Source organism: Mauremys reevesii, linkage group 8, assembly GCF_016161935.1.
Source record: "Mauremys reevesii isolate NIE-2019 linkage group 8, ASM1616193v1, whole genome shotgun sequence".
NCBI lineage: Eukaryota > Metazoa > Chordata > Testudines > Geoemydidae > Mauremys > Mauremys reevesii.
In genome coordinates this window covers 81,311,237-81,325,869 of record NC_052630.1, presented here as the reverse complement: position 1 = coordinate 81,325,869, position 14,633 = coordinate 81,311,237, and positions in this window count along the sequence as shown.

The following is a 14,633-nucleotide window of genomic DNA, read 5'->3' as shown; positions in this document are numbered from 1 at the left end:
AAGTGGCATCTTAATGTCAGAGGAGGAGCAATGATGGAGGAGTTGGCTTCACAAATGCAAATATTTCACAATTTATTCAGCAACACAGCATTTTTTTCTGCCCTGGGCAGAAACTTTAATGAAAGAAAATATCTATGACAAAAAAGGAAAGCTAAAGCCAAATATAGAGACAAGGGAGCTGATCTAATCTAATTAAAGTAAATGGGAAGTTACCCTCCATTTAAACGGGAGCAGCACTTCAAAGACAATGCAATCACTATTAAAAATTCCAAGGATGAAATCCTAACTCTGTTGTGGTCTGTGACACAAGCTAAGGGCTTGTCTACACTGGCAAGTTTTGTTGCCAAAAATTGCCTTTTAGTGACAAACCAGCGATAGCGTACACACTGCAAGGTCCCTTTTTCCGAAAAAAAAAAAAAAAGGCCTAGATTTGGTGACAAAAAACCTTTCATCCCTGCGAGAGACTTTTGTCTTTCCCCCTCCCTTTATGTCAACAACAGCCAGTGTAGACACCACAGGTTTTTTTTTTTTCAATTTTATTGGCCTCCAGAAAGTATCCCACAATTCTCATGCTGCTGCTCTGGTCAGTGGTTTGAACTGCACTGCCCTGCAGCCAACCCGCCCCTCCCCCTTGCAAGCCCTGGGAATTTTAAATCTCATTTCCTGTTTGCTGGCTTCCCAGAGGAGTTTCCCAGGTGAGCATGGCTGGCCATCGCCCCAAACGCACTCCTGCTTGGACCACCTCTGAGTTGATGAATTTGATCAGTATATGGGGAAAGGAGTCTGTTCAGTCACAGCTGCGAGTGACCCATCGGAATCGGGACACATATGGGCAAATTTCTCTGGGCTTGTGTGAAAAGGGCTCTGACTGGGACATGCAGCAGTGCAGAGTGAAGATAAAGGAGCTGAGGCGGGTGTACCATAAGGCATGGGAGGCAAACCGTCGCTCCGGTGGTGCACCTAAGACCTGCTGCTTCTATAAGGAGCTGAATGCTATCCTCAGTGGTGACCCCACCTCCATCACCGATTGCCCCGTGGATACTTCACATGCAACTGAAAGAGGGGTTAACCCAGAGGCAGAAATTGTGGATGAAGACGTCGAGCTAGAAGAGGAGGTGGTGCTCCCAGCTGGGTCACCCGGTGGAGCAGGCAGCCAGGAACTTTTCTCCGCTCCAGAAGTGCTCAACAGGGAGCAGGAAGCAGATGAGACTCTGGATAAGTTGCTGTGGCTTGTGTAGGGAATCAAAAAGTGGGAGGCAGGTAGTGTTTTCTGTGAGCTGGACATTGCCCTGTGCAGCTAATCTGCGTGGCCAAGCAGGGTGTTGATGGACATCGAGACCTGCAGGGAATCCTCCAGAGAGAGGCTCTGGAAAGTTTCCAAGAGGTACTTGTTAATCCTCTGCCGCAGATTCCAAGGGATTGCAGCCTTGTTAGTTTCCCCATTGTAGGAAACTGCACCATGCCATTTAGCAATCATTGGAGCTGGGACCAAAGTGGCACATAGCTGAGCTGCGTATAGACAAGGGTGAAAGCCACAAGCATTCAGCAGCTGAACCCTGGTTTCCCTGGTCACCCTCAGCAGCAAGATGTCAGCCAGCAGGTTAGCCGCCTGTGAAAAAGTGTGGGATAATTTTAGGATGAGTCCCCTGCAAGCCGTGACCTTTTTGTCCGTATGCACAACTGCCTTCCCCTCATTCCCAAAACTCACCATGATTGGGGTGCTTGCAGAGCTGTGTGCCTGCCTAGAGTCTCACCAGAGAGAATGTGATTTCTACTAGGAAAATACCAGTTTTACTAAAATATTTCAGTTGTTTGCTGGAATGTAAGAATCCTTCTTCTGTTCAGCACAGACCTGGAAGAACACACCACACACACACCCCGGACCGGCTGCGGCAGATAAGAAAAAACCCTTGGCACAGTGAAGAAGACTTGTTCCGCGAGGTTATACAGCAGGATAAGAGACAGACCAGGGAATGGAAAGAGTGCTGGGAAGCCTAAAGGCAGGACAGAAAAGAGAGTGCTGCTTTTGCTAGGCAAGCGACAGAGCGGATGATAAAAGTTATGGAGGATTAGACAGAGATGCTCAAGTCTCTGATACAGCTGTAAGACTGAGCAGATCCGAGTTTGAATGGCACTGCAGCAGATGCACAATTCTTTGCCAACCACACCCCCCTCTCTGCCCACACATTCCTTTTCACTTCACAGCACTCCTGAGTTTCCCCAATACTCCACCCCCTCTCACAGCTTGCACAATGATAGCTGGAGCTACACACCGTTGTGAGGTTTTACCCTTTTTAACAATAAATAAATGCTAAGTTATTTAATGGTACAGCGTTTTTATTCTGTGTTCTACAAAAGCAGAGAGCAATCAATTCACTCTCAGGAACAGGTTCCTAAAGCATTGTGTTGCACGCATCTTGGGCCCCAAAATTGTACATGGCTGCAACAGGGAAGCAACTCCAAAGCAGACATGTGTTCCTGCCCCTCATTGTCAAAGTGGTTCCTCAAAGCCTCTCTGATGTTAATAACAGCCCTCTGGGCTCCCCTGACAGCCCTAGCATCCGGCTGTTCAAACTGCCTCAGTGCTTCACACTTGAGCAAATATTTCACTCTTAGATTCACACAGATTATGCAAAGTGCAGCACATGGCTATGACCATGGGAATATTATCCTTGATAAGGTCTAGCCTGCATTTAAACACCTCCAGCAGGCTTTCAAACGGCCAAAGGCACATTCAACTGACATGCAGCACCTACTCAGCCTGTTGTTAAAATGCTCCTTGCTGCTGTGCAGTTGTCCTGCGTAAGGTTTCATGAGCCAGGGCTGTAAGGGGTAAGCTGGGTCTCCCAGGATTACTATGGGCACTGGTGACTCACAGGTGGTGTTTCACTGACATCAAGGTGGGATGGTCAGGAAAGGTGCATGACGTGCACATCTTTAGTAAAACAGATCTGTTTAGAAAGCTGCAATCAGGAACTTTCTTTCCAGACCGCAAAATAACCACTGATAATGTTGAAATGCCAATAGCGATCCTGGGAGACCCAGTCTACCCCTTGCTCTCATGGCTCACGAAGCCATATGCCGCCCATCTGGTCAGCAGTAAGGAGCAGTTCAACAATAGGCTGAGCAGGTGAGAATGGTGGTGGAATGTGCCTTTGGGCATTTAAAGGGTTGCTGACGCAGTTTGCTCACTAGGTTAGGCATCAGTGAAAGCATGGTTGAGGAACCCAGAAGTCACCATGGGTAGTGGGTCACATGCTCTACTGTTTGTGGTCCAAGCACTCGTAATGAAAACTTCCCCCATTTCCGCTAGGTGACCCTATGTGATCTCAGTCTCCTGAGGGTGAAAGAGCAGATGCTGTGAGCATTTGGGAGCAGACCTGGTCCTTATGCTGCTATGCTGTGTACTGCAATGATGCCAGCAGAGCTAATAATGGAGTGGTGTGGGAAAGTGTCCTACCATGGTGGAAGAAAATAAGGCAGCCCTCCCCAGAAACCTTCTGCAATGGATTGTAGAGTGCCTCCATTAAAGTTTCCTAGAAATCTCCATGGAGGATTCCCAGGCCATCCCCGTGCACATAAACAGTATTTTCCGAGGGGCACCCTCTGCGTAGCTGGAATGGCCACTGTGAAGCAGATACCCACTGCACTTCACTTTTTCTTCAGATTATACATAAACTATAAGAGTATGGGACCCCTACAGTTTGACTGGAATTGCATACTCACCAGAGGTGTCTTCCCTAGCATCACGCTCGGCCACCATGCTGTCCTGTGACCGGCTGGGCTCCGGGGTTAAAAACAGCTCCTGGCTCTCGGGGAGAATGGATCCACCACTCGCCTGTCTCCCATTCTCCTCTTCCTCATCCATAATGTCTTCCTTGTTCTTGCCTGAGGTAACTCGGGACTCAGACTCCTGGGAGATGTACGTGCTGCCTTTGGGGGTAGTGGTGGGGTTGCTGCCGAGAGTCAAATGCAGCTCATCATAGAAGCAGCATGTCTGTGATGCAGAACCAGAATGACTGTTCGCCTCCCTTGTCATCGAGTGCACCTGCCAAAGTCCTTTGATTTTCACACAGCCCTGCTGGACGTCTCTGCTGTTTCCCTTCTCCTCCATGCCCCATGTGATCTTTTCATAGATGTCTACATTTCGTCTGCTGGATTGGAGCTGTGCCTACACAGACTCTTCTCCCCACAGACCAGTAAAGTCCGCTTCCAGGCTGGCGCATTTTTGGGGTGTTGAGTCACCATGATCAGCTGGGCTGGCAAGCTCTCCACACTGCTCAAACAGAAAATGGAAATTCAAAAGTTCCCGGGGCTTTAATAGGGGAAGGGCTGTGTCCTGTGTACCTGGCTGCTAAGCAGCGGAGTTGAAAACTATCTCCAGAGCCGTCACAGCAGAGCACTGAGAGACACTGCTTGGAGGCCAATTCAGTTGGTTTACACCAGGCTGCATCTACACCACCTCTCTGTCAGCTCATCAACATCAAATTAAGTGTTCTGTCTCTCACAGAGGTGGCGTAATTAAGTTAACATTAGAGGTGAGTTAGGTTGGCAGAAGGTATCTGGCTCTGTCATGCTGGCCGCTAGGAATGACATCAGAGAGCCCTATGTACGTGCGGTTTCCTTGGTTCTGGAGAGGGGCAGGTTACTCTGATGCTGAGCCATGATGAAGTTCAGAGGGGTGCATGTCCCTTATCTGCCCCCATTACCATAGTATCTGAGCATTCCACAAACATTAATTGTATTTACCCTCACAACACCCCAGGGAGGAAGGAAGGAATTATGAACCCTATTTTGCAGATGGAGAACGGAGGCACAGAGCAGCTAAATGACTTGCCCAGAACACCCCTCACAACATCTCCATCCAATGCTCCCCACTGGCACTTCCTCCCTTTTCGGGAACCATCCTCATCCACTTTTCTTCTCACCCAGTTCTTCTGCAGGCCTTGTTCCCAGGAGCTGTGCAAAGATAAATTGGAATGAAGATCTGTGGAGGGGTCCTTGGGAAAAATTCAAGGGCATGGAGCTCATTTGAAAGATCTCCCCACCTTCCTGAGCATCTCTGTGGGTCCCATCATGCAGCAGGCCTGGACAGCAAGGAGAAATGTGGAGGAGCCCGGCTCTCCCTCCTCTGCTAAAAGCAAAGTTAAAGTCCCCCATCCACCCCATTCTGTGCTCCCCCTTGTCCCATTCTCTTCCCTATGTCATGCAAGGTGATACAATGTCATCACCACATGATGGCAACACCCACAACTACTTACAGCCGGTAGAACTGTTGAGCTCCCCCTTCTATTGGGCTTTACTTCAACCACTCGGTACAGAGTCCCTGCTTGACCTCTTCTGTCAGTGCAGTACAGGAGGGGACTCTTTGGGGCACCCAGAAGGCCCTTGTTAAAATTCTGCCACCACATTGCGTGAGGACTGGGACTATTTCCAGGCCCTTTAAGGAGTTCTCTCTTCCCTGGATACTACTAAAGCTTTTCCAGAAAGATTTGTGTCTCTTGCTCATAAAATACTTCTGAAGAGCTAGTTCTATTTCCTTAGAATGAGCTTGACTCCACTCTGGCAGTATTTATAAAAAATGCTTAGGGCAGAGTACACCTCATCTGTCTCCCCTACACTCCTTTCAAATGAGACGTGTTTCATATAGTGCTGCACTATCAATCCACTCAGTAGAGTTTTCAGGGGGAAAGTACAAACATCTCCAGAATGAGTTGCTTGCTAACTTGGCTACATTCAAAGCCCCCATATGCTCCATAGCAAGCTTGACCTAAATTATTTGACAAGGCCTCCAAGTTTCCATGGGGGCTCCTGCAGATTCAGTGGCATCTTTAGATACATTAAAATGGAGACTATTAATGAAATAAATAAGGGAATGAACACTAATATCAGTGCCTCATCCCTTTGGTTATTTAATTTGATATTAGATTTCATTTGTTTCATGGACTTTAAATGTTTAATTTTCAGTGTGTTGCAGGGTTGTATTGAATATGCATAATTGTATGCCGAGAATTGAGGAGAGGAAGAGTTGGACTGCTGGTTAGGGAACAGCTGGATATTTCTGGTGCAGTGAAAGGTGTGTGAAGCAGTTTGGGTTTGCATGGTCAGCTAAATGTTTTGCCTAAAATAAATTGTTAGTGAAATAGATAACAATATTAAAGCAATAAAGGTGTGAGATACACAAGTGTCGCTAAGAAACTCATTTATTTCATGGTCTCAGTCTCAAAATGATTCTTGGTTACATAAGGTTGATACCACTATCACATAGCAGGGGTCACCATTCACTGCCTCCAGTGGTTCCTCTTACATATGCCCTATTTTTGAAAACCAAATCCAAATAAAACATAATATCTACTAAAAATAACAGCCACAAACTAATATGGATACTTCATAAAATTCACCAATACAGATGTCTAGACTGGCAGTCTGGGCATTGGTCATCTGTCAATAACTACCATCTGATTTTCTGTGGCTTTTTGCTCATGTGGCAGCTTGTTGTTCTCCTAACAGGTCCTGGATTTCCTGAAGGGCAGGTGTGGCTTTATATGTGGGAGGTAAATGCCAGTAACTTTCTGTTAGTAGTAATTAGGTATAGCTTGAGCTTTATTAATAAATACATGTGCATTACATGTGCACACTAGGAGCATTACATGTTTCCATAAATGTTTTACACCGTTTACTACCTTTCGTTATTTCAGTATTAGTATTAATGTCAAAAAGTGTACCTGGGACTTTACACAGACATAAGAAAGGTCCTGCCACAATGAGTTTACACTTTAAATAGACAACACACAAACTACACAGAGAAGAGCAATGGGTTATACACCTAGAGTTTTCGCCCCAGTATTGTTTTGTTTTTAAAACTGTTTTCCCCTGCCTAGTTTGTCCATTTGTTTTTATTAACCTTTGCCTTTTTATTGTCAGTTTATTTGTAACCATTTCCAAAAATTGATATTTACTTCACCCCTGTCCCTTCTCTGCCCCCACCCCTTGACCCTCATGATCAGCATGATGCAAACACCCAACAGGGAAAATTTCAGTGTGAACAGTTACAATTTGAGAAAGTTATGAGCAACTGAAAACGAGATCTTATAATGGGAAATGTAGACAACCTTAACTCTAGGAGGCACTGCCATCTTCACCTATAATTCCCCCACAGAAAACTTTAACATAGTTAAAGAAACTCTGTTAAGTTGAAGATGCTATAGAAGCAATTAAGTCAGGGAGACTCCATAAGACACCTGGAACCAAATAAGAATGGATTAGAGGGAATCCAGGGAAACAGGCTAATCAGATCACCTGAAGCCCATTTAGAACTGGCTGGGACTAGTTTAAAAGGAAGCTCCTTCAGAGAGGTTAGCTGGTAGGAGCTGGGAGTAAGAAGGTATGTTGTGGGAAGACTGGAAGAAAGGAGGTGTGCAGTGAAAGAGCCGGGAGAACAAGGGTCTGTTTGGGGAAGTAGCCTGGGGAAGGGCAATAGCTCTGATAGTATAGGAAAACTACCTGTTGTCGGTGCCATTAGGGTTCCTGGGCTGGAACCCAGAGAAGAGGGCAGGCCTGGGTTCCCCCAACCCTCCCCACACCTCTACAAAAACGCTCCCTGAGTAGGAGGACAGGGACTAAAGAGGGCTCTTACACCAAACCCATTGACTGGCTGATGATGATGGATCAGTAAGCTGTAAACCTTGCCTCTAGGAGGGGAGAGCAGCTACACTGAGGGTCCCAGAAAACCTCCGAGGCAAGCCCAAACCACCTAGAAGTGCAGAACCCCCTGAGACAAAGCTGAAGTTCTGCTACAGTGGGCAGAAGGTCCCTCTCAGTGGAGCCACCCCATACTGCTGTGTCAAGCATGGCTGGAAGGGGAGGCAATGACTTCTGAGTTTCCACTCAGAGCCAGCTGCGATGAGGGGCTGGGCTCCTTCGTCTCCCCCCATGCTCCCCTTCACTGCAGTGCATCTCTGTCAGAAGTACCAGAATGCTGTTCCAGCTCTGGAAAAAAGTGCTAAACACCATTGTGTTCTGGCACCACCTGAGTGCTGCTGCAGAGGCAGGCTCGGAAACTATGATCAAGGAAGCGTCTGCTGCTGTTTGTTTCTACTGTGTTCAATGACACTGGACTTGATGAACAATATTTGTAAATAAGTAGGATTGCACCAAAGAAATAATTGGCTTCTACTGTAATTTCGCATTCTCACCAGAACAACCTAACAAGGCTCCAAATATTGGCTAACCATTCCACCCAAAGAGACAACAATACAGTTACTTTAGGACCTTGTAAAATGTATGAGGTTTTTTCTCAAGTGTGCACTACTTTGCATGTATTGACCCAGGGCACCATTTGCCATCGTGTTATCATGTTTGCCTAGTGTGCTTAGGTCTCTCTGAAGTTCCTCATAATCCTCTCTTGTCCTGGCTAACCTAAATAAGTTTGTGTCACTTGAGAATTTTGCTAGTTCTCTACTCATTTCCCTTTACAAATCTTTACTAAATATATTAAACAGCACAGGAACGAACATGGAAATTTGAAGCATCCCTCTGTATTGTTTTTGTTATGAAGAAAATTGACCTTTTAATCCTACTTTTTTCTTTCTCCTAGCTCTTTTTTTTTTATCCATGACAATACTTAACTTCTCACCCCATCTCTACTTGACCTTTTTTGCAGCCTTTTGTGAGGGACCTTGTCAAAGGCCTTTGGGAAATCTAAATAAGGTCAACTGGTACTACTTAACTGAAACATTCAATGAAATTTAAGAGTTTAGTAAGAATTTCCCATTACAGAAATCATGCTGGTTAGACTCTCTATTATTATGAACTTCCATGTGTTTTATTTTATTTGTAGTAATCGTCTGTACTGCAACCAACCACCAAATACCCATGGAGCGCAGTTTGGGAACTGTTATTCTAGGAAAAATAGCCAAAAGCCAACATCACCAACAAAAAGGTAAATACCAAGCTAATCCATTTTTTAAATGTTTATTAATGTGCACAGACATTTTTGTCTTAATTGTTCATTTGAGGATAAGGATCAATGTTCTGTGTGAATGATCAAGTCCTCGGCTCAGAATTCTCTCCTTACGTTCCTCTTGAAATTGGTATTTTGGACTGTTGCTGATCCAGGGCACTTTGCATTTATATTTCATTCCTAACCTATCTATTTCAAGGTACTTAAATAAAAAAGAATAAACAAAAAAAATCAAATTCTTGGTTCATTGCTGTAATCCTTGTTAAAGCTGTACAGTAGAACCTCTGAGTTAAGGACACTGCGGGAATGGGGGTGTCTGTAACTCGGAAATGTTCGTAACTCTGAACAAAACACAGCTCTGGCTCCAGCAGTTAACACTCGGGGCCTACTTCCTGAGGCAGCTTCCTTGCAGACAGCTTCTTTCCGGGGCAAGCGTGTCCCCCTCCCAACTGGGGTGAGGGGGATGGTGGTGAAAATAGTGTGTCCCCATCCATGTGTGTGTGAAAAGAGTGCCCCCTCCTGGTCTCCGGAGTGATAACCACACTCACGGCTTACAGGAAAGCAGTGGAGACCCCAGTGGTGCTCCTGCTCCAGCTGGCAGTGAGGGCTCACAGCTCTGCCTGTGAATCTCAGTGTCTTCAACTCCTTCTAGCTATAAGTGGGTGCCCCGTACGTGGGGGGGCGGGATAGCGGTGGGGACAGGCAGCCCACATGTGCCTACCTTTAAGATGCAATACAGGCACAGTACAGTATTTGCTTTTTTTGTCTCCGTTGCCGCCTGATTGGTTACTTCTGGTTTCACATGGTATCTGGTTTACTGATCAGTCTGTAACTCTGGTGCTCATATCTTTGAGGTTCTACTGTAATTCCCTTTTAACTATAGTTCTCCATATCTATTGTTCACTAAATAGTGGTTGCTATTTCAAAGCCTTACCTTCCCTATTAAACTTCATTTTTTCATTTTCTTGTATTTCCTCTGTAAATATTTTGCAATGTCATATTTTTTTCCCTGCTGTACCCATTCTTTCTTTTTCAACCTGACCCTAACTCACTTCCAAGTACTTTAACCTACATTGTGGTAAAAACACCAGAAGCCATCAGAACCTTATCTATGCTACAGTGCCGATTTGTGTTACCACAGGTAGCATTTATGGGATTTTTTCCCAAAACATTCTTATGTGTAGACACTGTCTAAAGGTCAGTTTATTCCATAAATGACGCAGAACTGGACCAGCCACTGGTCAGTTAACCCAAAATGAAAGTCCCAATGTCTGTCCTTATTACATGACCAGAAGCAGCTTCTCCCATAGGATCAGCTAAATCTGACAGTTACAACTCTAGGATAAGTGCTATTTCGCATTTGTAACTAGGATTAGCACAAGACCACAGGACCCAACAAGCTTATTGGAGACCTTGGCCTGGTCTACACTAGAGGTAGGTCGACGCAAGGCAGCTTACATCAACCTATGTAAGTGTTTACACTAAAATTTTGCTCCTGCTGACGTAACTGCCCCATTATGCCGACTTCATAACTCCACCTCCACAAGAGGCATAGAATCAGTGTCGATGTGGTTAGGTTGATGCAGTGTCAGTGTAGACACTGCGTTGCTTTCATCCATTGTTACCAGCTTTCAAAAGCCATACCACAAAGCCCTGCACTAACAGTAAAATCGATACAAGCGCTCCTGGTGAGGATGCACACCGCCAACACAAGGGGTAAAGTGTAGACATGGACAAGAGATGTAATTACTGCGGCAGCTGTATGCTGACGTACATTACGTCGACTTAGTTTTATAGTGTAGACATGCTCACAGTGTCTCTATTAAGAAATGTTTGTTTAGCAGTAGTTTGTTTTAATTCATTAGTTAGGGCATTTACTAAAGTATTGTACCCTTGTTAGTGAGCTGATCATATTCTTAACAGGTTCAGTGTTATTTTCTTGTTTTTGTAATTATTTTAACGGCCTCTTCTCTGCTCCAGAAAGTTTTAGCATTTATATACATCGTTGTTGCTTGGTGCAATTTTTGGAAGAAAAGCCTGGGGACATTAGTAGCCCACCCTTCTGTTTTGCTGAGCAGGGTACAGATGTCTTTTTACAAGCATGCAATGAGCTTCTTACCTGTCATCTCGCAATGTGTAATCAGAGCTCCTGTTCCAACAAGAAAGGCATCACAAGTCAAGTAAATCTGTGCATTTTTGGCCTAACACCTTTACTGATGGCAATTCTTATTAAGCCTCATTAAATGGTTTCTAGATTCCTAGAAGCACTCCCAATTCTTCTCTTTTTTGTAATTTTATATCAGTGATTTATCAGTGTAAATTAACACAATTGCTCCTTTCAGGATTTCCTTTTAAGATTATCATTTTGTTCATCCTTATAGCTTTGTATAATACAACAATGAAGAAAACAACCTTTCCTTTATTGATAAGTTTCAAGTATTATTGGAAACATAGTTTGTGTTAAACATGATTTATTTTTCTACATATCATTGCTTAAAGGCTTTTAGTTAGCCATTCCCCTTGCCACTTCTGGTTGTGAAGCCCATAAAGATTTTCATGAGGCTCAACAGTTGCGGAATCTGTGTCAGGACCAAAATTAGCTGGCATTACACCAGAATAATCTGCATTTTTTTTTAAAAGCAACCCCTGTTTAATTTTTCTCTCATTTACAGCTGCAGTCATTAGGAGTAACTCCACTGAAATCATATGAGTTACACCACTGTAAAAACAGGTCACATGACAGGAAAAACAGGCCTGAAAACTCTGGCCTGCACCCTTTTTCCACTAGCCCCATATAGGGTTGCCATATTTCTAATTTCTGGTAACTGGACCCCCAAGGCCCATGCCTTGTGCTGCCTCTTCACCAAAGGTCCTGCCCCTGCTCCCCCCCTTCCCCGAATGCCCCCACCTTCATCACTCACTGGATCATCTCAAGAAGCCTGCCTGCAGGTAGGAGGCAGCCCTGGCTGAGCAGCAATTCTTGAGTGGCCTGAAGAGAGCAATTATATGGTCCCACCCTGTCTCAGAATTTGTCCTCAACTTATTCTGGAGTTTGAGATTAAAGAACAAAACTCTCAGGTGAAATTCTCCCCAACAGCATGAAGCTTAAAAGTTCAGGTTCTATGCAGATGGAATTTGGAAAGGTAAAATTCACCTTCCCCAAACCAGCACCAGGGTCTGAGATTGCTGCTGTACAGTGACCCTCAAAGCTGCTTTGGACAGGAAAAGCAGTTGCAGCCTCCCTGTACCTAGCTGCCTAGGACATTGGATCTGCACAAACACAGAGCTGCAGCCACCTCAGTTCTGTCCTGGCCTCAGATTGGTTAGTATGGAGACTAGTTCCATGACATGTGGGTGTGCAGACACTCCTGCCTGGTTGCTCAGCCAACCAATGCCCAGCACAACTGCTATGAGGGATGTAAGTGGTATGGAGGGCCAGCCCAAGACCCTCAAAACTAATAGTTAATTGCATCTATGTGCAAATATGATGAGACCTGCATGTGTAGGCCCTAAGATTTACCAGCCCAAATAAATCTAAGTAAAAAGATTTGGGGTCATCACAGCAGCCATGGTACAGTTGTAATGGTGAAATTGACTTCATCTGTAACCTTTAACATTTTCAAAAAGGCTTGCTGAACAAACATTCCAAGATGACATGCAAGTATATTTGGTTTCCTTTTGAACATCAAACCACCCATGATTTTAATAAAGCTGTGAAGTATCTCTAGTTCTGGGAGTTCTCTTGTTTCATCGTCATAGTAATTAAGCATCTTGGCACAATTTCGTTCCTTGCAGATAAAAATAATGATTTAAAATATATGCTAATTCATCTAGAACAGTGGTTTTCAACCTGTGGTCTGTGGACCCCTGGGGGGCTGTAGACTATATCTAAGATGTCCAAAGGGGTCCGCACCTCCATTTGAAATTTTGAGGGGTCCACAAATGAAAAAAGGGTTGAAAACCACTGATCTATAATATGGATTTGTATATATTGACACAAATAAATATCACTTAAGTAATTTGAGAATATGGGGGGTCTCAGACTTTTTTTTTTTTGCAAGTTTATGTCCACAGTGTTCTACGGTTCATTAAAAAAACCCAAACACTACAGGGTGAGTTGTGCTGTAAGAAAATAACATGAAACAGTGAGCACATTCTAGAAAATATTGGAAGGAGAAAGGACACACATGCCTCTGGCTTCCATTTGAGGAACATGTCACAGCTGGGTGAACATTATCAAAATAAAAAGCTTTGAAAATCATAAGACAGTGTGGAATAGACCTGTGATTATGATGGCAGCATTGTTAAAAATGACATATTTTGCATTCAGAACCTGCCTTTCATCTGATGATCACAGTGTTCTTTGCCAGAAGAATAACGATTAATATCCCTATTTTACAGATGGGTATAGTGAAACACACAGAGATTAAGTAAATTCCCTACAATCAAGCACAAAGAGAATCAAGTTTCACGGCTGGTTAGAAAACTCAAGAGTCCCAACTCCTAGTCTCCAACACTTACCAAGAGACAAGACTCTTTTAATAATAAACCTCCTTTCACATCTATTACAATATTTGGCACATAAACCGAGTTCTCTGTCAAAAATGCTGTACTTTGTGTACGGACAGCTGTAGCTGTCCACATTCACTCACCTGGCTCCACAACTACTGTCAAAAGTATTAGCAGGGTTATTAATTCAAAACCAAACAATTTATTAACAAGATGACAACTTTAATACAGCCACATTTTTAGTGTATTGAACCATTTATTTTCATTCATATTTATTTCTATGTTGCCTATTTTATATTAGTGTTTTTGATTCTTTGACATGTAAAGATCCAATGTTCCCACGCTGAGCAGTTTACAATCTAGTATTTTTCCAATAAATACTTAGCTTATATGTAGTGGTTTTAAACTTCAAGATGCTTTATAAAAGCTAAATAATTAATCCTAATCCCCTGCAGGGAGGTGAGTAAGTAAGTAAAAATCATTTTATGATGTGGAAACTCAGGCAATGCGAAGTTATGCAACAAGCCAAGATCCCTTAGCGAGGAAGATAACTAATTTTTCTGGCTCTACAGCCTGTGCTCAGACGCTCTGATTACATCAGCTTCTCAAACCACTTAAAAAGGACAATTTACATATAGTAGCTATGTTAAACAGGAATAATTGAAGTATTTTAAATCATTGTGTTTTTCTTTATTAAACAAGTTGCAGTAAGACAGGCAGTTCTAACTCATTTGAAGCAATAAAGGCAGTAACATAAATGCAGCAGCTGTACATGGTTCCTTTGTTCTCTCCTGTAAATAGCTGGTTTTTTGTTGTTTTTTTTAAAGACTTTTCCAGCCAGCCCAGTACATTTATATATAAGCTATCTAGGCCTTTCTCTGCTCCCCTCTCACCCAGATTCATTCCTTCCCTACTTGAATGGGCCTTTTAGACAGACAAAATTTCCCCTCTCTTAAACATATATACACACTGCTTCTTTGCTCCCTATATTTGTAAACAGACCTTCCCTTCTAGGGAGCCTGATTTCTACCCCAGCCCCCACTTTATTTTAACCCCTGCCAGTTTTTCCCAACCACTCCAGCCTGCCTCTGGATTTTTACACAATTCCACTGAGAGCCCACTCTCACACCCAGCCCTATTCTGCAGGAGTCCCCATCAGTGA